The sequence below is a fragment of the Saccopteryx leptura genome, chromosome X (assembly GCF_036850995.1).
Source record: "Saccopteryx leptura isolate mSacLep1 chromosome X, mSacLep1_pri_phased_curated, whole genome shotgun sequence".
In the NCBI taxonomy this organism is placed as follows: domain Eukaryota; kingdom Metazoa; phylum Chordata; class Mammalia; order Chiroptera; family Emballonuridae; genus Saccopteryx; species Saccopteryx leptura.
In genome coordinates this window covers 95575553-95601590 of record NC_089516.1, presented here as the reverse complement: position 1 = coordinate 95601590, position 26038 = coordinate 95575553, and positions in this window count along the sequence as shown.

Below are 26038 nucleotides of genomic sequence, written 5' to 3'. Positions count from 1 at the left end.
TAATTCTTCCTTTAATTCTTTTAGATCTTTCCTACTGTTAAATGAATGAACATTCACATAAATATGTATTGCTATGGATAATTTTACTGTACTACACCAAAGGAGCAAATGTTGTCTATGCATTCTTAAAAATAAATTGGTTACATCATAGTGTATCCAATAGAAAACACAACTAAGTTGGATGAAACCAATACTTTTTGTTTAAGTCACTTCTTCAAAGAAAAATACAGCTCTAGGTATTTTTCAAAAGTTGTCATTTCAGAGAAAAATATTATTGCTGTATTATTATAATCATGATAATTTAATCAAGTAAAAGTGTGGTAATCCACAAACATTCCAAACAATGCCAAGCAAACAAAATCATTGATTTTTTCTTCCCATATATTACTTTGAAGTTCAAATAAATGTACCTGGTAAAGATAGGTGAAAGAAAAAAAAAAACATACAGCCTTTTGGAAGAGTTTTTGGAAATATAAGGGTATATTCATTCTTTTCTTTACTTTATTTTATATAAACATATACTATATATATGGCTTTCAACAATCACAGACTCAGTGTCTCCTTTTTATAATAAATATTTTGTGTTGTCTCTGTTGTAAATACTGTTAGTGTTAATTAACATCTATGTTTCTTTTGCATTTCACAGCCACCTTCACAGTCCTATTGGAGCTATATCTTGGGTTTAGCCAGTGAAATGTGAACACATGTGGTATGTTAAATTTCTACATTGAGTCAATTTTAGTTTTTTATTTCTTTCTTCTACTGCCATAGCATCTTTGGAAGTCCAAAAGCCAGTTATAAGATAAAGGAGAGCCACTAAACTCACATATGACTCTATATGAGGAACAAATAAGTCATTATTAAATGAAACTATTGAGGTTCCAAGATTTGTTACAACAGCAAGATCTCTTATCTTGATTAACAATTAAATCACTGGCATTAGCTGGTTGGTTCAGTGGTAGAGCATTGACCCAGTGTGTGGAAGTCCTGGGTTCAATTCCTGGTCAGGGAACACAGGAGAGAAGTGACAATCTGCTTCTCCACTCACTCTTCACACTCCTTCTTCTCTCTCTCTGTCTTTTTCTCCCTCATCCATGGCTCAATTAGTTCGAGTACATTGGCCCTGGGTGCTGAGGATGGCTCCATGGAGCCTCTGGTTCAGGTGCTAAAAATAGATTGGTTACCATCATGGTCCCAGATGGGCAAAGCATTGGCTCCAGATAAGGGTTGCTGGGTGGATCCCGGGAGCATAAAAAGTCTGTCTCTCTATTTCCCCTTTTCTTATTTGGAAAAGAAAAAATAAATAAATAGCATAACCCTCTCTAATGTCATAAATAAAATTTGTATATATTATAATGCATTTTCAACTCTTAATTTTAAAAAATCAAGTAAATTCCCTATTTTAACATAAAGTAAAAGCAAAAGATATTTTTAACAAAATAATACATATCTTAATATATAAATAATTAGTCATAACAACACTAGAAATAATGAAGTAATGGAGTGCTTGCATCTATAAATAGAATCATCATGGCCATGGTGAACAATGCTACAATGAACAAACGGCTGTTTATATCTTTGAAAATTAATTTTTTTTTTTTTTTTTGTCTATCAAAAATAAATTTTGGGTAGTTACCCAGAAGAAGAACTGTTGGGTTGTATAATAACTCTCTTCTTAATTTTTTTAGGAACTTCCATGATATTTTCCATAGTGGCTATACCAGCTCACATTCTCACCAACAGTGAATGAGGTTTCCCACAACCTCTTCAACTCTTGTTATTACTTGTTTTGTTGATAATAGCCATTTTAACAGGTATGAAGTGATATCTCATTGTAGATTTGATTTGCATTTCCCTAATATCTAGTTAAGTTGAACAACTTTTCAGATATCTGTTAGTCATTTGTTTGTCTTCTTGGGAGAAATGTCTGTTTAAGTCCTCTGCCCGTTTTTTAATTTGATTGCTTGTTTGGTGTTGAGTTATATGAGTTCTTTATATATTTTGGGTAAATGATCAAACAAGTAAAACAATATACAAAAACTCATAGACATAGACAACGATATGATGGTTACTAAAGGGATGGAGCTTGGGGGTTAAAAGGGTAAAGAAAGTCAAATATATAATTACGGAAGATGATTAGAATTTGGGTGGTGGTACACAATTGTTGTGGACTGTTAATGGCAAAAAGCCATTATAGATTCGAGGCTTGGCAGGGGGCTAAGTTCTCCCCCCTCCATCTCCATATTTGGCTTTGATGCTGAGTATTTGCACCCACTCCACTTCCTTCCTTGGGTTGCAGGAAGCAATATACATGCCCTTCCTCTGACTCTTTGTTTATTTCAGATGTTTGTAAATTTCACTAATTTATCCTGATTTTGCCTTGGGAGAATTCCTGTCTTAGCCTTTGATGTGCAACTTTGTATCAGGGTCCTTGATTTGCATAGGTCTATATAATAAAGCGAACTGGGGCTGTGAGGCACTCAGATACTGCTAGGCAGTTTGAGGAGTCCTCCTGGTCCCATCGGTTTTGTTTCGACAAGTGTTTCCTCAATTCCGCACCATTATTTGGAGCCGCGCTGGTCCGCGGCACACAATGTAATATATTGATCATGTATCATACAAATATACACTTGAAACTTATATAATCTTATTAGACAAGTCATCTCAATAAATTTAATTTTGAAAGGATATAAATAAATACACAGAATCACCACAAATACAATAACTAAAAATGCAGACTGATATAAGTGTATTATATTGACAACTCAAATGTCACAGGTGACATTACCTTCAGTTCTGTGATTTTCTAAAATAGCAAACAACTTTGATAAATTTCCAGTGAAACAAAATAACCATATATAAGGCAGTTGCATCTCTGGAAATTTCAGTGTGCATTAAAATATTGCAACAGTACTTTGCATTTATATGTAAGGAGTTAGTTTTTCTTAGGTTCAGATAATTATGATAAGATTTTATGCTTACATCATAGCCCTATGATGTATCAGGAAGTGATGTATGATGTGAGGCAGTTATGCAATGAGTAACTAGAATTATTTACCCCTCACCTACATGTCAATCATGTCTCCCTCATAATTCCTTAAACCAAAAACATCCTCATGAATTTTCAAAATAGCAAGGCTGAGAACCACTTTCAATCATAGTTAAGAAAGTGATCTCAAATTTCCCATGGAACCAAATTTTTAGTGAAATAAAATTTAAAAAGAAATAAACTATAAATAAAAATTTAAACTACATTTATTTTAGGCCTTCCACCTAAGTTCGTTCCTGATCTCCTGTCACCTGGATTTCTCATTATTAACATTTACAGCCTGACCTGTGGTGGCGCAGTGGATAACGCATCGACCTGGAAATGCTGAGGTCGCCGGTTCGAAACCCTGGGCTTGCCTGGTCAAGGCACATATGGGAGTTGATGCTTCCAGCTCCTTCCCCCTTCTCTCTCTCTGTCTCTCTGTCTCTCTCTCTCTCTCTCTCTCTCTCTCTCTCTCCCTCTCTCTCTCCTCTCTAAAAATGAATAAAGAAAAAAAGAAAAAAAAAGATTTAAAAAAAAACATTTAAAGATTTTTTCTTTTCAGCATTTTATGTTTTTCAAAAATACTGTGAGATAAGCTGATATAACATTATGCTCTCTACTTTAAAAAATGCAGCTCACTTGCTTGACCAGGCGGTGGCACAGTGGATAGAACATTGGACTGGGATGCGCAGGACACAGGTCTGACACCCCGAGGTCACTGACTTGAGCGCTGAGCGCGGGCTCATCTGGTTTGAGCAAAGCTCACCAGCTTGGACCCAAGGTCGCTGGTTTAAGCAAGAGGTTATTCCATCTGTTGAAGGCCCACAGTCAAGGCACACATGAAAAAGCAATCAATGAAGAACTAAGGTGTCACAACAAAAAAAAACTAATGACTGATGTTTCTCATCTCTCTCCGTCCTCTCTGTCTGTCCTTATCTATCCCTCTCTCTGACTCTCTCTCTGTCTCTGTAAAAAAAATGCATCTCCAAATTTATAACAGAAGTCAGAATAGAAGTTACGGTTTAGTAAAAAAGTGCATACTTTATTATTGTTTTAAATTAGAAATATGTTAAATTTATAAAATAAACTCATTACCTAATCTATCTTAATTTTATGTTTTAGATTATTTACTGTTTGGGAAATCTTCACAATTTGACTAATTCTACATATGGATCATTAAATTGTAAGTGCACTTAAATAAATAAATTACAGTTTTGCAACTTACTTTTAAGTTTTTTCTCAATTTTGAGTTTATTTTTGTGTAAAGTGTTAGTCGGTGGTCTAGCTTTATTTTTTTTACATGTACCTGTCCAATTTTCTGAACACCATTTATTAAAGAAATTGTTTTTACTCCACTGTATACTGTTGTCTCCTTTGTCAAATATTAATTGACCATAAAGGAGTGGGTTTATTTCTAGGTTCTCTGCTGTGTTCCACTGATTTGTATGCCTGTTCTTTTACCAGGACCAGGCTGTTTTGATTACAATGGCCTTGTAGTATAACTTAATGTCAGGTAGAGTGATATCTCCAACACTTTTTTTTATCAACTGAGAAGCAGTGAGGCAGACAGACAGATTCTCACTTGTGCTTTACCCAGGACGTAACAGGCAGCCCTCCTGTGGGGCTGATGCTCTGCTCATCGGGGGCTGCTGCTCTATTGCTTGGCAACCAAGTTATTTTAGCACCTGAGTCAAGGCCATGGAACCATCCTCAATGCATGAGGCCCCTTTGCTCATTCAAGAAGTGGTTATGGGAGAGGAAGAGAAGGGAAGAGATAGAAAGAGAGAGAAGTGGTAGAGGGAGGTGCAGAGAAGCAGATAGTTGCTTTGCCTGTGTGCTCTGACTGGGAATCAAACCCAAGACTTCCACATGCCATGCCAAGGCTTTACTGCTGAGACAACTGGTCAGGGATTTCCCCCACAATTTTAAGGATGCTAAAGCTATTCAGGTTCTTTTTTTTGGTTCCATGTATATTTTTGGAATATTTGTTCTAGATCTGTATATTATGTCATTGATATCTTAACAGGAAATGCGTTGAATCAATAAACTGTTTTGGGTAGTATGGATTTTTTTGTATTTTTCCAAAGTTAGAAGTGGAGAGGTAGTCAGACAGATTTCCACATGCACCCAACCTGGATCCACCCAGCATACCCACCAGGGGGCGATGCTCTGACCATCTGGGGTGTTGCTCCCTTGCAGCCAGAGCCATTCTAGCACCTGAGACGGAGGACATGGAGCCATCCTCAGTGCCCAGGTCAACTTTGCTCCAATGGAACCTTGGCTACAATAGGAGAAGAGAGAGATAGAGAGAAAGGAGAGGGGAAGGGAGAGGGGTGGAGAAGCAGATGGGTGCTTCTCCTGTGTTCCCTGACCGAGAATCAAACCCAGGACTTCCATACACTGGGCTGATGCTCTACCACTGAAGTATGGACATTTTAATGATGTTAATTCTTCCTAGCCATAAACACAGTATATGCTTCTACTTTTTTGTACTACCCTCAATCCCATTTTTCAATGTTGTGTAATTCTTCGAGTTTAAGTCTTTTACCTTCTTAAATTTAAACCCTGGAAGAAAACATAGGCAGTAGAATCTCAGACCTCTCTTCCAGCAATATTTTTGCATATATATATATATATATATATATATATATATATATATATATGCAAAAATATATATCCTTGCCTGAGGATATATATATATCCTTGCCTGAGGATATATATATATCCTCAGGCAAGGGAAACAAACAAATGGAACTATATCAAACTAAACAGCTTTTTCACAAAAAAAGAAAGCCTCAACAAAAGGAAAAGACAACCCACCATATGGAAGAACATATTTATTGATATATCTGATGAGGTTAATAATCGTAAAAATTTAAAGAAGTTACTAAACTCAATACCAGGAAGACAAACAATCCAATTAAAAATGAAAAAAAAAAAAACCCTGAATAGGCACTTCTCCAAAGAGGACATACAGATGGCCAATAAGCATATGAAAAAATGCTCAACATCATTAATCATCAGAGAGATGCAAATTAACACCACAATGAGTTACCACCTCACACTTGCCAGAATTGTTATTTTAATTTTTTTAAATTTTATTTATTCATTTTTAGAGAGGAAAGAGAGAGACAGAGAGGGAGAGAGAGGAGAGAGAGAGACAGAGAGAGAGAGAAGGAGGGAGGAGCAGGAAGCATCAACTCCCATATATGCCTTGACCAGGCAAGCCCAGGGTTTCGAACCGGCGACCTCAGCATTTCCAGGTCGACGCTTTATCCACTGCGCCACCAAAGGTTAGGCCAGAATTGTTTTTATTAACAAATTAACAACCTGACCAGGTGGTGGTGCAAGGGATAGAGTGTTAGACTGGGACATGAAAGACCTAGGATTGAAACCCCGAGGTTGCCAGTTTGAACTTGGGCTCAACTGGCTTGAACATGAGCTCACCAGCTTGAAGGTAGGGTTGGTAGCTTGATCATGGGATCATAGATATGACCCCGTGGTCACTAGTTTGAGCCCAAAGGTTGCTGGATTTAGCAAGGGGTCACTGGGTCTACTGTAGCCCCCCATCAAGGCACTTATGAGAATGCAGCCAATGAACAACAACTAAGGAGCTGAAACAAAGAATTGATGCATCTCTTTCCCTTCCTGTATGTCTGTCCCTCTCTCTCTGACTTTCTGTCTCTGTCAAAAAAGAAAAGAAAATCAACAAAGAACAACTACTGGTGAGGGTTCGGAGAAAAGAAAACCCTCTTGCAATACTGGGGGGAATGCAAACTGGTGTAGTCACTGTGGAAAACAGTATGGTTTTTCTTCAAAAATTAAAAATGAAACTGCTTTATGACTCACCTCTCCCACTTTTAGAAATATATCCTAGGAATACCAAATCACTGACTAAATAAATAAATAAATAAATAAATAAATAAATAAATAAATACACACACACACACACACACACACACACACACACACACACACCCCTCATGTTTATTGCTCTGCTATTTATAATAGCCAAGATCTGGAAACAGCCCAAGTGTTCATCAGTGGACAACTGGATAAAAAAAATGGTAGTACATTTACACAATGAAATAAGATGTGGCCATAAAAAAAAGGCAATCTTACCATTTGTGGAGAAATGGATGGTTCTGGAGATTATTATGATAAATGAAAAAGCCAGACAGAGAAAGAAAAATACCACATGATCTCACTTATACATGGAGTTTAATAAACACAATTAACTAAGTAACAAAATAGAAACAAAGGCAGAGTCACAGGGGAGAGATGGACAGCTGTCAGAGAGAAGGGGGAAGAGACAACTGGATCAAAGAAGGTAAAGGGACTATCTAAGAAATATATATGCATAACATACAGACACAGGCAACAGGGTGGCAATAGTCAGAGGGATAGTGGGGTAAAAGAAGCGGAAGGAGAACTAAAGCAGGGAATGTGGGCAGAAAAATACTTTGCTTGGAGCTGGGAGATGGGGTAAGACATGAGGTGGTGGGTTGATGGTATTATATTGAGTTATATACTTGAAACCTATATGGTTTGGTAAACCATGTCAACTCCATAAATTAAGAAATAAAAAAAATAGCCTGACCAGGTGGTGGCACTGTGGATAAAGCATCACATTGGGATGCAAAGGACCCAGGTTCAAAACTCAGAGGTTGCCAGCTTGGGTGCAGGCTCAACCAGTTTGAACACAGGCTCACCAGCTTGAGAGCAAGGTCGCTGGCTTGAGCATGGGATTATAAACATGACCCCATGGTCCCTGGCTTGAGCCCAAGGTCTCTGGCTTGAGCAAGGGGTCACTCATTCTGCTATAGCCCCCCAGTTAAGGCACATATGAGAAAACAATTTCTGAACAACTAAGGTGCCGCAGTGAAGAATTGATGCTTTTCATCTCTCCCTTCCTGTCTGTCTGTCCCTATCTGTTCCTCTCTCTGACTCTCTCTGTCTCTGTCAAACAAAAAAAAAAAAAAGAAAAGGAAAAGAATAGTGATGATAATAACACTAAGAATATACAATTAAATGATTTTGATGATCTTTGAATAAACAATAGGAAAAAATAATTTTCTTCTCATGAATGTTGTGAATATTTAAGTAATAATTTGTATTTTTAAGCAATAACTTACATTTTATGCTAATTCATCAAAGACATATAACATCTCAATATGAACTTTAGATTATCATGACATAATCATTAAGCTAGAGTTGATATAATTTGATAAAAGTTGGTAAAATTTGAACAAATAACAAATAAATTTAATATATTAGTTTAAAAGTGTAGTTTTGTCTTGAAACTGATGGAAAGATAGAAATTTTTGTGAGACTTTTACAGTGGGTAATATATTTGAAAAAGCTTAAATACTAGGGGGAGTAGGTTGATAGGTAAAGGTCCGTTTATGTCTAAGTCTAGTAAATCATATTAAAATTTTTAAAGAGTTTCAATATAATATAATAATAGTAGATATTTTTTTCAAATATATATGTATTTCGTTAGTTTTCAAGTTACACAACCACAGATGCACACACACATACACACGCACACATACAAACAAACACATGATTATTAACTTTCTCCTCATTCAATTGTTAGAATGAGAAAGGAGATCTTTAAAGGTTTTTGAACTTAGCAAGCACATGTATCAGCACAGCAACCAGTCTGGCAGCTATAGAAATACAATTATGCAAATTAGATATGTGTTCCCTGAAGAGTCTTAATAAGATGATTGACCTATATACAGTTTAATTTGTTCTCATGCTTCCCTTTATTGTCTTCTAGATGCACAAGAAATTAAACATTGTTTAATTGTATTGCTCTCCAATTATATATATCAAAGGTGCTCTGTCATTCCACAATAAAAACAATCATTAAGGTTTTTAAAATATAGTAGCTCTATGATAATTAATTATGATCATGGAAGATAACATAGTTTTAAACAATGTATATGAAGCAATTTTTTAAATCAACATCATTTATGAAGTGATAACTGGATTCTAAATATGTGTGGTGGAAAAAGCAGAATACCTGGGTTTGTAGAAAAACAATTTATTCTCTCATGTTTTTGATAATCTATGTATAATGTCTTTTAGTAAAAAATGGGCACATTTCCACATATGCCAACCTATGTGCAAATAGCCAGATGTGCCTTGAGCTAGTTTAGATTTTGGTATTTCTAAAAAATCTTCATAATAATTTAGTTTGTTGTTGTTAAGCAAACCATAGTTTAGTAAAAAAGGAGAGTATCTTGGTTGCTTCTCTCTCATAAAAACAGCTTTTTCAGAAAGCTGTGATTTCTTTAATAGATTAACATTTTAAAATATACAGCTTTGCCAAAATCACCATAGGCATTTGTGGTATTTGTGTTGCTGATGCAGTTGTTTCAAGATAGAATTTTCCCCCTTTTTTTGAAATAGTTAGAAAGACAATATGTGAGTATTTTAAATACTCTTTCTCCTCACTTCCCTGCTGTTTTGGAAATTTTAACATTTGTTGATGAATGAGTCTAGTATTCATGGACTGGAGAGCCTCGTCACAGAATTTTTCTTTTTTTTTCTTTTTTCTTTTCTTTTCTTATTTTCTTTTACTTTCCTTTCCTTTCTTCCCTTTTCTCTTCTCTTCTCTCTCTTCTCTTCTCTTCTCTTCTCTTCTCTTCTCTTCTCTTCTCTTCTCTTCTCTTCTCTTCTCTTCTCTTCTCTTCTCTTCTCTTCTCTTCTCTTCTCTTCTCATCTCTTTTCTTTTCCTGTGAGAGGAGGGGAGATATACTCCTACATGCACCTGGAATCCTCCTGGCAGCACCTGTCTTAGGCCAATGCTCTAATCAACCAAGCTATTTCCAGTCCCAGGGCCAGTGGTCAAACCAATCGAGTCACTGACTGAGAGAGGTGAAGAGATAGAGAAAGAAAGAGAAAAGTAAATAGAAAGAAATGGTCACTTCTCATGTGTGCCCTGACCAGGGATTGAATCCAGGACTTTTGTACACCGGGCAATGCTCTATATACTGAGCAAATTGGCCAAGGCCAGGATTTCTTAAAGGTCCCTTCCCCATGCACACTGATAAGAATAATTTGGGTTGGAAGCTGTTTTTGATCTGTTGGTTGACATTTTTTTTATAATGCATAGTTAAATATAATAAGAAAACAAGTAGATTGTTCTTATAATGGTAGGTCAGATATCCTAACAACAGTATTTTAAGGAACACTTTGCAAATAGCTAATATTTTGTGTCTAGAAAGAGCTGGTCCAGGGACCCATATTCTACCCATCATCATAAGGACTAAATAAATTGATATCCAAGGATACCTGAAGCTTTTATGGGACACACTGAATAGAAAATTTTGTGCTAGATATTAGGTAGAACAAAGTTTTATTGTCAATCTGAAAGTTAGTACAGTAATAGGACTAATGAGGAAGATATGTTTAAGAATAATAATCATCTCTGACAATCACTAAATTTGTTTCAGCACTTGAGTTAGCAACTAGGTAATAGGCACAAATGGGGTTTTCCACTAAATTTCCATGTCACGCTCCAAGACACTCCACAGTATGTCAGTTATTTTTTCAAACTGATTTTTAACAACAAATAAAATTATTTTGTTGATTTGGCTTGCGTAACTATTTTAATGAAAGTTTGTGTTTTGGCTGAGTAGTTCATTTGGTTGGAGTGTCCTTCTGAAGCTTAGAGGTTGCTGGTTTGATCCTTGGTTAGGACACATACAAGACCAAGTTGATTATTTTATTTCTCTTTCTTATTCTCTCTCACAAAATTAATGAGTTAAAAAGGAAATCATACTTAAAAAAAGAAAAGTTCTGTCAGTTAATCTCTAGAATTCATTCAAAACACTGATATGTATGAGTGTAATAAATGCCATATATGACAAGCCCTTAGACAACATCATACTCAAAGTGGGAAAAACCTAAACTATTTTCCTTAAAATCAGGAACAAGACAGGGATGTCCACTTTCATCACTCTTATTTAAAATAGTCCTAAAACTCTTAGCCACAGAAATCAGACAAGAAGAAGAAGTAAAATACATACAAACCAGAAACAAAGAAATAAAATTGCCATTATTTGCAGATTATATGGTAATATATAGGAAGAACCCAAAAAGTTCCAACAAAAAACTACTAAAGCTAATCAATGAATTCAATAAAGTAGCAGGATATAAAATAAATATTCAGAAATCAGTGCCATTTTTATACAAAACAAAAAACTAAAAAAAAAAAGAGTTAAGAAAACATTCCCATTTACAACTCCATAAAAAAATAAATAAAATACCTAGGATTAAAATTAACTAAGGATGTAAAATACTTGTACTTGGAAAATTAAAAGGCACTGAAGAAAGAAACTGAAGATACAAATAAGTAAAAGAATTAACATTTTTAAAATGCCCATACTACCTAAAGCTATCTATAGATTCAATTTGGTTCCTAAAATTATTCCAGTGGCACATTTCACAGATCTAGAACAAATATTCCAAAAATGTATATGGAACCACAAAACCTTTTGAAAGCTACGGTGATTTTGAAAAAGAAGAAGAAAGTTGAAGGAATCATGCTATCTGATATTAAACTATGCTAAAAGGTGATAGCAACAAAAACAGGATGGTACTGGCATAAGAACCGACACAGAAAAATAGAACAGAATAGAGACTAGAAATAAATACACCTTTATAGTCAATTAATATTTGATAAAGGAAGCAAAAAACATACAAGGAGGTAACAATATTTAATAAATGGTGTTGAGAAATTTGACAGATAGATGCTAAAAATGAAGTACACCATCTTCTTACACCATACACAGAAATAAACTCAAACTAGTTTAAAGACATAATGGTAGACTTAAAACCATACAAATCCTAGAATAACGTAGGCAGTAAAATCTCAGATATTTCTTGTAGCAATATTTTTTTTTCTGATCTATCACCTCAGTTAAGGCAACCAGAAGAAAAAATAAATAAATGGAACTACATAAAACTAAAAAATTTTTACACAGCAAAGGAAAACATCAACAAAATGAAAAGACAACCCATTGAATAAAGAGAACATTTTCAACAATGATACATTTCCAAAGGAGTTATTGTTTAAAATTTATAAATAATTTATAAAACTCTACAAAAAATCCAATTAAAAAATAGCCAAAGGGACTGAATCAACATTCCTTCAAAGGGGACATATAGATTTTCAATAGACATGAAAAGATGTTCAATGTCACTAATTATCAGGGAAATACTAATTAAAACATCAATGTGGCATTATCTTACGCCTGTTCACATGGCTATCATCAATAAATTAACAAAAATGATAGTTGGGAGGGTGTGTACAGAAGGGAATCCTCCTGCACTGTTGATGGGAATACAGATGGGAACAGCCACTGTAAAAAGCAGTATGGATTTACCTCAAAAAATGAAAAATAAAACTGCCTTATGGCTTAGCAATTCCACTTCTTAGAGCATATCCAAATAAATCCAAAACTGTAATTTGAAAGAATATATACATACTTATGTTCATTGAAATAACCAAGACCTGGAAACAACCAAATGTCCATTAGTGGATGAGCGGATAAAAAATCTGTGGTATATTTTACACAGTGGAATACTATGCAGCTATTAAAAAGAAGGAAAACTTACTTTTTGTGACAGCATGGATGTAACTAGAGAGCATTATGCTAAATAAAATAAGCCTGTCAAAGAAAAAGAAATACCATATGATTTCACTTATATAGGGAATCTAATTAACAACATAAACAAATAAAATAGAATCAGACTCATAGCTGTCAAAGGGGAGTGTGTTTGGGGAACTGGGTAAAAAAGGTGAAGGGACTAAGCAAAAAAAAAAACACTCATGGACGCAGACAATAATTTGGAAATTACAAGAGGAGAAGGTGGATGGGGACATGTAGAAGCGAACAAAAGGAAGATAAGTGGTGATGGAAGGAAACTTGACTCAGGGTGGTAAACACACACTACAATCAGATGATGTATTATAGAATTATACCCCTGAAATATAATTTTATTAGCCAATGTCATTCCAGTCAATTCAATAAAAATAAAAATTTTTAAAAAGACTGAAATCATCATCTTAATTCATAATAGCAAAGATCTGGAAACAGCCCAAATGTCCGTCAGTGGACGAGTGGATTAAAAAGCAGTGGTACATATATACAGTAGAATACTATGCGGTCATGAAAAAGAAGGAAATATTACCTTTTGCAACAATATGGATGGACCTGGAAACTATTATGTTGACTGAAATAAGCCAGGCAGAGAAAGAAAAATATCATATGACCTCACTCATTTGAGTAATCTAAGGAACGATGTGAATTGAGGAACGGAATTAAACCTGAGGGAAAGGGGGAAGGAACTGTTGGGAGGGGGATAAGGGAGATGTTGCGGGGAATACAGGGGAGAGGGGATGCTTTTGGGGAGACACTAGAATCTATGTAAACACAATAAATAAATAAATAATAAAAATAATAATCACCTTCATTAGAGCAATCATTTCAGCCATCAGTAAATTCCTCAGCATTTGACCACTAGATGGCCTAAAATACCAAAGTGAAGATCAAATGACATTTTCACTGAAATCATAGTTTTTATTTTTATTTTTTAATTATAATTAACAAACAATATTACTTTCATTTGTGTACACCCCAATGATTAGATATTATATAACTTATTAAGTAATTATCCTGTTAAATTCTGTACTCATCTGACACCATACATCCCCATGACTATTCTGTAACATCTTTTTAACTCTTAATCTTTTAACATTTTTAACCATACCCCACTTCCATTTCATCTGGTAACACTCAAAATATTCTCTGCATCTGAGACTGTTTCCTTTCTGCTTCTCCATTTATTTTGATGTTTAGATTCAATTGTAGAAAGATATGAATTTACTGACATTTTGTTATTTATTTTTTATTTTTTAATTTTTCTTCTTAAGAAAAAGCCTTTCACATTTCACATCATACATATTATACTGAAAAGTTTCTGTTAAAAGATCAGCTGAAAATGGCCAACAAATACATGAAAAGATGCTCATATTCACTAGTTATTCAAGAAATACAAATCAAAACTATAATGAGATACCACCTCACACTTGTTAGATTAGCTATTATCAACAAGATAGGTAATAATAAGTATTGAAGAGGCTGTGGAGAAAAAGGAACCCTCATTCACTGCTGGTGGGAATGTAAACTGTTACAGCCATTATGGAATAATGTATGGTGGTTCCTCAATAAATTAAAAATAGAACTATAAAAAAAATAGAACTATCATATGACCCAGCAAACCCTCTGCTGTGTATTACCCCCCAAGTCTTGAAAGCACTGGTATGTAAAGACACATGCACACTAAGGTTCATTGCAGCATTATTCACAGTGGCCAAGACATGGAAACAACCAAATGTCCCTTGATAGAGGACTGGATAAAGAAGATGTGGTACATATATACAATGGAATACTACTCAGCCATAAGAAATGATGACATATTGCCATTTAAGACAACATGGATGGACATTGAGAACATTTTACTAAGCAAAATGAGTAAATCAGAAAAACTTAAGCTATATGATTTCACACATAGGTGGGATATAAAACTGAGATTCATAGACATAAATAAAAGTGAAGTGGTTACCAGGGGGAAGGGGACTTGGGGGAGGAGGATGGGAGAGGAGGAGAGGGAAGAGTGTAAAGAGGGACAAATATAAGGTGACGGAAAATGATTTGACTTTGGGTGATGGATACACAACATGATCAACAGTTCAAAAGCTGTAGAAATGTTTACCTCAAACCTGTGTGCTCTTATTGATCAATGTCACCTGGTTAAATTTAAATTTCTAAATAAAATTTTAAAAAAAGAAAAATCAACTTACTGCTTTATGAGACCTCACTTGCAGGTAACTACCTGATTTTCTCTTACTGTTTTTAAGATCCTTGCTTTGTCTAAGCTTTTGCACTTTAATTATAATCTTTCTTGGTATGGTCCCCTTTGACTTCGTCTTGTTTCAGACTCCCTGTGCTTCCTGGATTAGTATGTCTATTTTCTTCACCAGCTTAGAGAAGTTTTTTGTCATTATTTTTTTCAAATAGATTTTTAGTTTCTTGCTCTCTTTCTTCTCCTTCTGACATTCCCATGATGCAGATGTTGGTATACTTGAAGCTGTCCCAGAGGCTCTTTACACTATTCTCATTTTTTGGGTTTTTTTTTTTCTTTTTGCTGTTCTGAATGGGTTTTTGTTTTTTGTTTGTTTGTTTTTATTTTTTGCTCTCTTATATTTTAAGTCACTGAGTTGATTTTTGACATCATCTACTGTACTGTTGATTCTCAGCAAATTATTATCTATCTCAGTGTATTCTTTATTTCTGACTGGTTCTTTTTTATGGTTTCTATGACCTTTTTTTAATGTTGTTAAAGTTTTCACTAAGTTCCTTGAGCTTTCTTATAACCAATGTTTTGACCTCTCTCTCTGGTAGTTTGTCTCCATTTCATTTTGTTCTCTTTCTAGAGAATTCTCCTGTTTTTTCATTTGGGATATGTTTCTTTGTTTCCTCAGTTTGTCAGCCTCCCTGTGTTTATTTCTTTGATTACTTTGAGCTGAAATCTGTCTCAGACTTCGTAGAGTGGCCTTCTGTAATAGATGTTTGGTAGGTCCTGGTGGTACAACCTCAACAGTCACTGGAGCTGGGCGTATTAGGTGCATCCCTCTGTAGGCTGTGTGCACTGTCCTATCATAGTTCAGCTTTGGTTGCTGTTGCCATCACTGGGAGGAATTAACCCCAGGACAATAAAATATGAGAACAGCCAATGACCCCAGTGAATAAGCTGCTGTGCAGAAGTTTACCTTGTGAAGCAGTACTTGCTTCAGTAAGCCAGCATGGTCTGAAGCTATCACTGGATATACTGGCTCTGGGCTTCCCTGAAGGTACAAGGTCACCCACTGCCTATATTCTGCTTGTAATTACCTGGCATGAGCTACAGAGTGATGTGCAGATGGCTGCTGCTTGTGCTGGGCTTGGAGGTGCCCAGGAGAGACTAAGCAGGGAACTAAGTTGTGCTACCCCTAGTTCTGAGCCTAGGGCCACTTAGCAAAAGACACAAGGTACACAGAGGTTAGGTGTTGCTTAATTGAATGATTTTAAAAAAGTCCAAAGCAGGAGGAAAAGAGTCGACTTGTATAGAAAAGCCACTGGAAATGTCTGAGATGAGACCACAAGTTTGCGCGGCACAGTCTTAGGGAATCACCAGGGTTCGGGAAAATAGTGTGATTCACGTTGATGGAGACTCAGATATGGCATCCACCGATTGGCTGTGTGTGTGTGTGAGGGGGGACATATTTCAAAAAAAGAACAATGACTTCTTCCAGAACTTCTGTCTTGCAAAAATCTGCCCATCCCCAGCTCTTGTTATTATGACAGACAATTCAGTTACTCCATGTCTATCCCTTGTTTCTTTTAAGTTGCTGCCCAGCACTGGAGCTCAAAGGTAGTGAATCTGAGTAAATATATGCACAATCCCTTTAAGAAAAACTGCCTAAGACTCCAGCAACTTTCTGTCTCACTCAATCGCAATTCCCACTGTTTTTTTTACAGCCAGAAGTTATTTTACTTTCATTGGAATCCTAGGCTCAAGGTCTGATGTGAGGCTAGGACTCCTCATTCCTCAGGAGGGACATCTACAGCCAAGATACTCCTCCCAATATTTATCTGCCACATGTGGGTGTGCAACGAGCTCAGTTCATATGTCCATCCTTTCTACCAGACTTGATGTGGCTTTTTCTTTATATCTTCAGTTGTAAGACTTCCATTCAGCTAGATTCTGGGAAGTTCTGAATGATGGTTGTTCGGTAGTTTAGTTTTAATTTTGATGTGGTTGTGGAAGATTTAGTACCATATTTACCTACCTGGAATTTTAGTTTTATACACCAAAGTATTTTTTAAAGTCATTTCTAGTCCCATCTAAAAGATCAATAAGTAATTTTTCTCTAGTCATATTCTTATAAAGCAAGATACTTTAGTTATAAACATGTTGTTTGCTTAAATATATTATTTCAATACTAATTTCAGAGTAACGCTCATCTTTCCCTTTAAATCTTATACAGTATCTATTATTTATTATCCTTGCTAATACATCATTGTTTCTAAAAGTGATAATATTTTTAACATTTATTATTTTCTTACTGGGTCAGTGTCATATCCTTTGTGCTAAAAATATAATTTAAGAACAAATTTTAAAAATAGTTATTTAATGAGTCTTTCATAAACTTGTTGATTAGGGCTTGTGTGGTTAACTATCTGGCATAAGTTTAACAAATCCAGTAGGATCCCTTGATTAAAAAAACAAAACATTTTGACAAGCTTACTGCTGTTTAGAATTTTAGTTTTGGGTGTTCTTTGTTTCAGTGATATTTAATTAGGTGTGCTGCAATTTTATGCAAATGAATAGCTAATATGAATGCCAAATAATCTCTTATTGAGTTTATTGCATCTATTTAAATTTGTTTCTTAGCTATAGAACAAATAAAGAGATTTAACACTATATATACTGTATTATTTTCTGTATATGCATACTTACAATAAAATTTAATTTTTAAATTAAGCACAGTAAGATATTAACAGCAATAACTAGTAATAAATAAAACATTTAGAATGATATAATATAATAAAAGTTATATAAACTCTTAAAATATTTTACTGTACTGTACTCATCCTTCTTGTGATGATGTGAGATAATAAAATCTTGAACCTACTTCTAAATCTGTAACAATCCCTAATTTGCAGTAAATAGCTTGGTGTCCTTTATTTAGGTAATCCCTTCCTTAAGTCTATATATAAGCTAAATGCTTTGAAGGACATTGCTGTCTACCAGAACATGTTTTCTGTTCATGTCTTCCATCCAAAAATTTAATGCCTTTTCCTTCTTAACTAAGCAATTATTATTCATTGCAGTTGTACCTTTTGCAGTTTGAAGTACAACAAAACTAGCACAAATTATTTTTTTCTTCTAATTTTATAGATAGAAAATCTATTTTATAGATCTTAGCAACCTCAGCATACATTTTTTCTTTTCCTTATTAAGTCATGAAATTTCATATTTTCACTTAAAGAAAGCACTTTATGAATTCTCTTTGGCATATCTGAATAGCCAGAATCACTACTCTTGCACTTTGGAGCCATTATTAAGTAAAATAAGGGTTAGTTGAACACAAGCACCATGACAGTGGATCTGATAATTGAGACAACTAAATGACTAATAGAAGGAAGCATATACAATATGGATGCATTGGACAAAGGAATTATTCACATCCTGAGCAGAATGAGACAGTGTGAGATTTCATCGCACTGCTCAGAATTAAGTGCAACTTAAAATTTATGAATTATTTATTTCTGTAATTTTCCATTTAATATTTTTTTGACTGTGGTTCAAAATGAATAACTGAATCTACAGAAAACAAAACTGCAGGGAAGAGGAGGCTGCTGTATCTTTACTTACGAATTGTCTCTTTGAATCATATGGATTATTTGTAATCCCACTCAAATCACATGCAAGAACCAAGCATTCATTAGTTGACTGTAGCCATTTTCTAATAGATTCATTTTATAGTGAATTTAATCAGAATGGTATACATGTGAGCACTGGGACAAATTTTATTGCTTATTATGAATAAACTGAATGAGTGGTTTTACAGTTCTCTGTAGAGCCCACAGTTTAATTGAAATGGTGAACTGTTTTTTTCTAAAAAAAAAAAAAAAAAAAAGCATGTGTTTGTGTGTTTGTACCTACATACACATAAGGGATATTGAAATTATTAAACACAAGCAAAACATGTATTAATGCAGAAAGGTCAAAACAGTATAAAAGAAGATTCCTACATAACATCACACTGTATAAGGAATATTTTCTTTATTTATATTTTAGACAAACTTTGTGTTGGGAAAACTTTCTATAGTGGATATAATGGTAAAATAGACTCCTGGCATTTGGCAGAACATTTAAAATGTTTTAGTTATTTTTTAGTTTTAAATAAAAGTAAACATTATCATTTGTTAAGCTCTTTTTATATGAGATTGTTACTACCCCAAGCCATATGTCAGTCCTGTCAAAATTCTATCAGCAGCAAAAGGATAGATTTCAAAAATCAGCACATAAAAGGATCAAAATTTTGTTAGTTGTACATATGCCTGGCAATTATTATTGTGGTATTTTAAGAACAGGGTAAATGATTTTCATTGGAATTATATCATTAGTTGATGTAGGGAAAGCAAGGAGGTAGTATGCCCATTATTTTTGAGCAATAAACAGTATGCTTTCCACTAGACACTGAAATAGAGTAGTTAGACATAATTCTGAGAATATTACCTTCAACTCAATAAAATTAATGAGGCATCATCAGAAGGTAGAAGTTCTTAAGATTTGTGAAATCCACTAATGAGGTGCATGTGATCACCACCTCTATATAAATACTGCTTTATTTCTTTTAAATATTTAAATGACGAACTTAAGAATTCTTTAATTAGTATTATCATTAAAATGATATAACAAGTACCATAAAAAGTAATATAGTGTTATTCTTTGAAGAAATGTATAAAATATTTTAATTTCTTGACTAAGAAAAATAATGAGGCTCTGCAGAAAAAAAGAACGTTTTATAAACAAGTGACACAGATTATATAAAAAAATGGGTCTATTTAAATGAAACAGCATAGAAAAACTGAAACATGTTGAATGTTATGCTAAGTTCATTAGACCAAGGTTGTACGTTTTAATTTCTCTTCATGTCAGAGTCTTAAGCTGAACCCCAGACGCTGGCATAGTTGCTTTGAAAACATGCAATTATAACTAGAAGTAGTTTTATTTTACCACTTCAGGAAAACTATAATAATGATAAATAACCCAATATAACAGCATTGCACACAGCTATTCATTTCTGTAAAACAAAATATCATTAAGTGTTACCTGAAATTTTATTTTATAGTATATTCTAAAATGCATATATTTTTGCCTGACCAGGTGGTGTTACAGTGGATAGAACATCAGACTGGGATGCAGAGCGCCCAGATTTGAAACCCCAAGGTCGCAGGCTTGAAAACGAGCTCATCCAGCTTGAGCACGGGCTCACCAGCTTGAGCATGGGGTCACTGGCTTGAGCATGAAATCATAGGCATAACCCCATGGTCTCTGGCTTGAGCCCAAAGATCACTGGTTTAAAGCCCAAGTTCACTAGTTTGAGTAGGGGGTCATTGGTTTAGCTGGAGCCTCCCAGTCAAAGCACATATGAGAAAACAATCAATGAACAACTAAAGTGCCGCAACGAAGAATTGATGTTTTTCATCTGTCCCCTTTCCTGTCTGTCTGTCTGTCTGTCTCTCTCTCTCTTTCTCTATGTCTCTCTAACTAAAATAAAATACAATAAATTAAAATTTATAATTTAGCTTATGTTTACCTTTTCCAAGTGTTATTTTAATCTTTATTTAAGATTTTCTATAACAGATTGTATCCTACAAAAAAGATTGATCTGTTCGGAATATGCTAATAGTAAAATTGAATATATATTTCTTTTTAGGAGTTTCTGAACATTCTACTTGAGATTGGAAAGAGAGTTAATACATAATCATAAAGAATTTTTTTTCAAACAATTCATGTTTTGCTACTATATTTCCCAGTGGATATGGAGCATATTTTACTTAAGTTTGCACCCTCACACATAGCATATAGTACACATCTAGTTCATATTTACATTAGGGTAAAATAGGCAGAGCCTTTAGTAACTTTGATGGTTAGCTTTTAAGAGTAGAAGATTGGAACTGATTTTTCCATCAGATACTGTAGTTTCAGGTGGTATCTTTTGATGCGGAAATAAGTGCTCTCTTACCATGTCTGGCTGGCTTTGACCCAGATGTTTTGTCATGGTCATTTGAAGACAGGCTTCTTGTACATCAGGATTCAAAAATGGCTGCAGAGTAAATGAAAGCTACACTCACTTGTTCCCAGTCCCAAATTGGATTTACAGTTAAAATATAGAGCAATCAATCTGAATAACCATGTGAAGGCTAGCCAAACTGAAATATCATAACCAAGGGTTCACAGAAGCTACAACACAGAGACTTTTAAGAAGGGTGGAGATACAGAAAGGGCTAGTCCTAGCACCTCTGTGCAGTGACTGAAAAGCCAGAGGGATATTTCGGCCGCCATGGAACTCCCTCCTCACAGGAATGCTGAGTCTCAGCCCCACTCAGCAATGCCCAACCCAGAACAACAGAGATTGGGAGAGGAGCCACATAGTATATGGGTTAAAAATTAAGACTCAGATACTACTTTCCCAGTACTGTAACTCTTATTATTGCATCACCATCCAGGGGAGAAAACCACCCATCATGACTTCTGACTGCTGACCACAAGTGGGTAGCAGCACCAGCAAGAGGAGTGCACAGCCTATTGCCAAGTGCCAGCAAAGCCACTCTGCTGTTCTCAGCCTTAGCAGTGTATTTTGTGGTGCCATTTTTCTGGGGAGGTTTTTGGCAGGGTTTCAGACAGTGACAAAACTGTGTGGCTTTAGAAACAGGACCAACTTCTTCCACCTCAAGTGCACTGCTGTTACTGGAGAAACTTTTGTCTGGGAATAAGATAGGCAAGGACTGGGGTATATGGCTGCACCATGAGAATGCAATGCCTATCTCCACAGTAAGCACAGCTTGTGTTAACTAAGAAGGGGAAGAGGTTCCAGCATCCCTTTTACAGTCTTGTGGGTACCATCACTAATGGGGGTCTCATTGTGGAGTTTTAGAAAGAGGGCACAGTGTGCTGGGAGGACAGAGTGCTGTGCAAAGAGCCAATACTTTCCAAGATTGTTACCCAAAGAAGCTTTGGTCTGGGTAGCAGATGGGAAGGAATTGGGATATCAGCTACTTTACAGAGGACAAGAGAGTGACAACTGCTTTCTCTGCAATCTCAGTCAGTGTTACCTCGGGAAGTGGAAGAAGTGCCCGCCCTCCTCCTGTAAGTTTGCAGGCACTACTCACAAGGTTAGGCTGCTTGGATCAGACCAGTCAAGTTCTGGAGTGCCTACCCCATTGAGTTCAGTTCTATGGGGAGAAAGGCAGAGCTTAGAGCTTGGTCATTCAAAATGTGAGGGACCTGGGCAAAGTGCTTACTTAGCACCTCTTGCAGGCAGAGTTTCCATCAGCCCTAGTGGAAGACTCTTTGATTTGTACCCTTGAGACCAGTGGCTTTGCAGCTAAAAACTTCTGCAGGGGGGATGGCCAGCCCCACGCAACTTGAACCTGCAGCTAACCCCTCATGGGACAACTAGAGTTGGAGACTCTGGAGGTGACTAAATGATTTGGTTCTGGAAAAGAGGTTGATTTTCCCTCATTAAGTGCCTAACCAATTGACCATCAAGTAGGGGACACAATATCCCTGGCCTCCTTCCCCTGGTTGCCTTGCCCTACCAAGCTCACAACTTGTGCAATGGTCTGTGGGGTGAGGTGAGGCCAGTCTAGTCCCATTCTACAGTCTTTCTTTGAAAGACTTTGTAGGAAGAATAGGCAACCACACTGGGAAGAAGAGCAGGTGACAGGTGGAGGTGAACTTCAAAGAACTGGCTCCTTTTATAAAACTACCTTCTAAGTGGGAAAAGGTTAACACTTATACACAAATTGACCCTTCCTACACACACCCAGGCACAATAGACATGGCCACAAATAGTGATCAAAGTGGTAGTTCTAGACAGGTAACCTACAGCTGGTTACAAACAATGTCTGGCATCAATCTGTACCTCAACCCCACCCAAGGGGACCCAGAAACAACACAACCAGTGGTTGGCTTGAGACCAGACTAGAGCTAGGCACAACTAGTAACACAAGTAACACACCCTAAGGGACAATTCAGCAGAGATCAGACCCTGCTGAGAACAACTCCGCATTCAGGGGAAACTACTGCATGGCAGCTTGTACACAAAAATTAAGGTTGATTCTTAAAACCAGCCAGCCTGAAGGATTAACTCCACTCATGGAAGGGCCAACAAATTGGACAACTTGGGTGAACTGGATAAATTCCTTGAAACATGCAATCTTCCAAATCAAATCTGGTAGAATCAGAAAACTGGAATAGACTGATTACAAGTGATAAAATCGAAGCAGTAATAAACCTTAAAAAAAATATCCCAGTAAACAAAAGTCTTGGACCAGATAGCTTCATGAGCAAATTTTATAAAACATTCAAAGACCTAACACTTATCCTTCTCAAACGATCCCAAGACGAATTCAAAAAGAGGGAATACTTAGAAAACCTTATTTTATGAGGCCAAGATTATTCTAATTTCAAAACCAGATAAATTCACCATGAAGAAAGAAAACAATAGACTAATATCCCTGATGAACATAGATACTAAAATCCTTAATAAAATATTAGCAAATTAGATCCAGCAATACATTTAAAAGGTCATACAACATGATCAAATGTGATTTATTTCAGGGAAGCATGGTTTGTGGTACAATATTTACAAATTAATAAATGTGATACATCACATAAACAAAATAAAGGATAAAAATCAAATGATTATATCAACAGATGGAGAAAAAGCATTTGATAAACTCCAGTATTTATTTATGATAAAAACTCTCAGTAGCCCTGACCGGTTGGTTCAGCGGTAGAGTGTCGGCCTGGCGTGCGGGAGACCCGGGTTCGATTCCCGGCCAGGGCACACAGGAGAAGTGCCCATTTGCTTCTCCACCCCCCCTCCTTCCTCTCTGTCTCTCTCTTCCCCTCCCACAGCCAAGGCTCCATTGGAGCAAAGATGGCCCGGGCACTAGGGATGGCTCCTTGGCCTCTGCCCCAGGCGCTAGAGTGGCTCTGGTCGCTGCAGAGCGACGCCCCGGAGGGGCAGAGCATCGCCCCCTGGTGGGCAGAGCATTGCCCCTGGTGGGCGTGCCGGGTGGATCCCGGTCAGGCGCATTCGGGAGTCTGTCTGACTGTCTCTCCCCGTTTCCAGCTTCAGAAAAATACAAAACAAAAACAAAAACAAAACTCTCAGTAAAGTGGAAATAGAGAGACCATACCTCAATACAATATAATAAAGGTCATATATGACAAACCCACAGCCAACATCATACTCAATGGGCAAAAATTAAAAGTGTTTCCTTTAAGATCAGGAATAAGGCAGGGATGTTCACTTTCACCACTCTTAGCCAGAGCAGTAAAACTGTCATTATTTTCTGATGACATGATATTACACATAGCAAAACCTAATGACTCTACCAAAAAAACTACTAAATGGAATAAATAAAATTGGCCAAATAGTAGTATGAAAATTAATAGTTTGAAATCTATGTCATTTTAACATACTAATAATAAACTATAAGAAAGAAAAATTCTTTTTTTATTTATTTTTCCTAAGTGAGAAGTGGGGAGGCAGAGAGACAGATTCCCACATTTTCCCTGACATGGAACTATCCAGCAAGCCCCTTACCAGGCCATGCTCTGCCCTCCTGGGACCCTTGCCCTGTTACTCAGTGATCAAGCTATTTTAGCCCTTGAGGTAAGGCCATGGAGCTATCCCAGCACCTGGGGCCAACTTACTCCAACTGAGCCATGGTTGCAAGAGGGATAGAGAGTTAGAGAGAGAAGGGAAAGGGGGAGGGGTGGAGAAGCAGATTGTCTCTTCTCTTGTGTGCCCTGACTTGGAATCGAACTCTGGACATCCACATGTGAGGCAGATGCTATACCACTGAGCCAACCAGCCAGGGCCAAACAGAAAAAATCTTAAAAATTTCATCTAATACTGAAAAAAACAAATAAAGTATCTAAGAATAAATTTAACCAAGGAAGTAAAAGGCTTGTGTCACAAAATTATAGAACACTAAGAAAGAAATTGAGACAGATAGAAATAAATGGAAGCATACATCATGTTCATGGATTGGAAGAGTTAGCATCATTATAATGTCCATGATACCAAAAGGAATTTATAGATTCAATGAAATTCTAATTAAAATACCAATGGCACATCTCACTTATCTAGAACATATATTTCAAACTTTTATATGAAACAAACAAACAAAAACTGAATAGCCTCAAGAATCTTGAAAATGAGGAACAAAGCAAGAGGTATCACACTTCCTGATATCAAACTATACTACAAGGCCATTGTAATCAAAACAACATGGCACTGGCATAAGAATGGGTATATAAATTAATGGAACAGAACAGAGAGACCAGAAATAAACCCACACCTTTATCATTATTTAATATTTGATAAAGGAAGCAAGAGCATGCAATGAAGTAAAGGATGTTTCTTCAATAAATGGTGTTGGGAAAATTAGGTACATGCAAAAAAATTAAACTAGACCAAAAACACCATATACAAAAATAAACTCAAAATGTTTAAAAATCTTGAATGTAAGTTAAGAAACCATAAAAAAGCCTGACCAGGCGGTGGCGCAGTGAATAGAGCATTGGACTGGGACGTAGAGGTCCTGGGTTCGAGACCCCGAGGTCGCCAGCTTGAGCGCAGGTTCATCAGGTTTGAGCAGGGCTCACCAGCTTTAGCCCAAGGTCACTGGCTCGAGCAAGGGGTTACTCAGTCTGCTGTAGCCCCACGGTCAAGTCACATATGAGAAATCAATCAATGAACAACTAAGGTACCACAATGAAGAATTGATGCTTCTCATCTCTCTCCATTCCTGTCTGTCTGTCTCTATCTATCCCTCTCTATGATTCTCTCTGTCTCTCTCTAAAAAAAAGAAAGAAACCATAAAACTATCTTAGAAAAAGTCATAAGCAGTAGAATCTCAGACATCTCTTATAGCAATATTTTTGCTGATATATCTCCCTGAGCAAGAAAAACAAAGGAAAAAATACATAAATGTGACTGCATAAAACTAAAAAGTTCTTGCATAGCAAATAATTCCATCAATAAAATAAGAAGATAACTTTCTGAATGAGGGAACATATTCACTGATACATCTAATAATAGGTTAATATCCAAAATTTATAAAGAGCTTATAA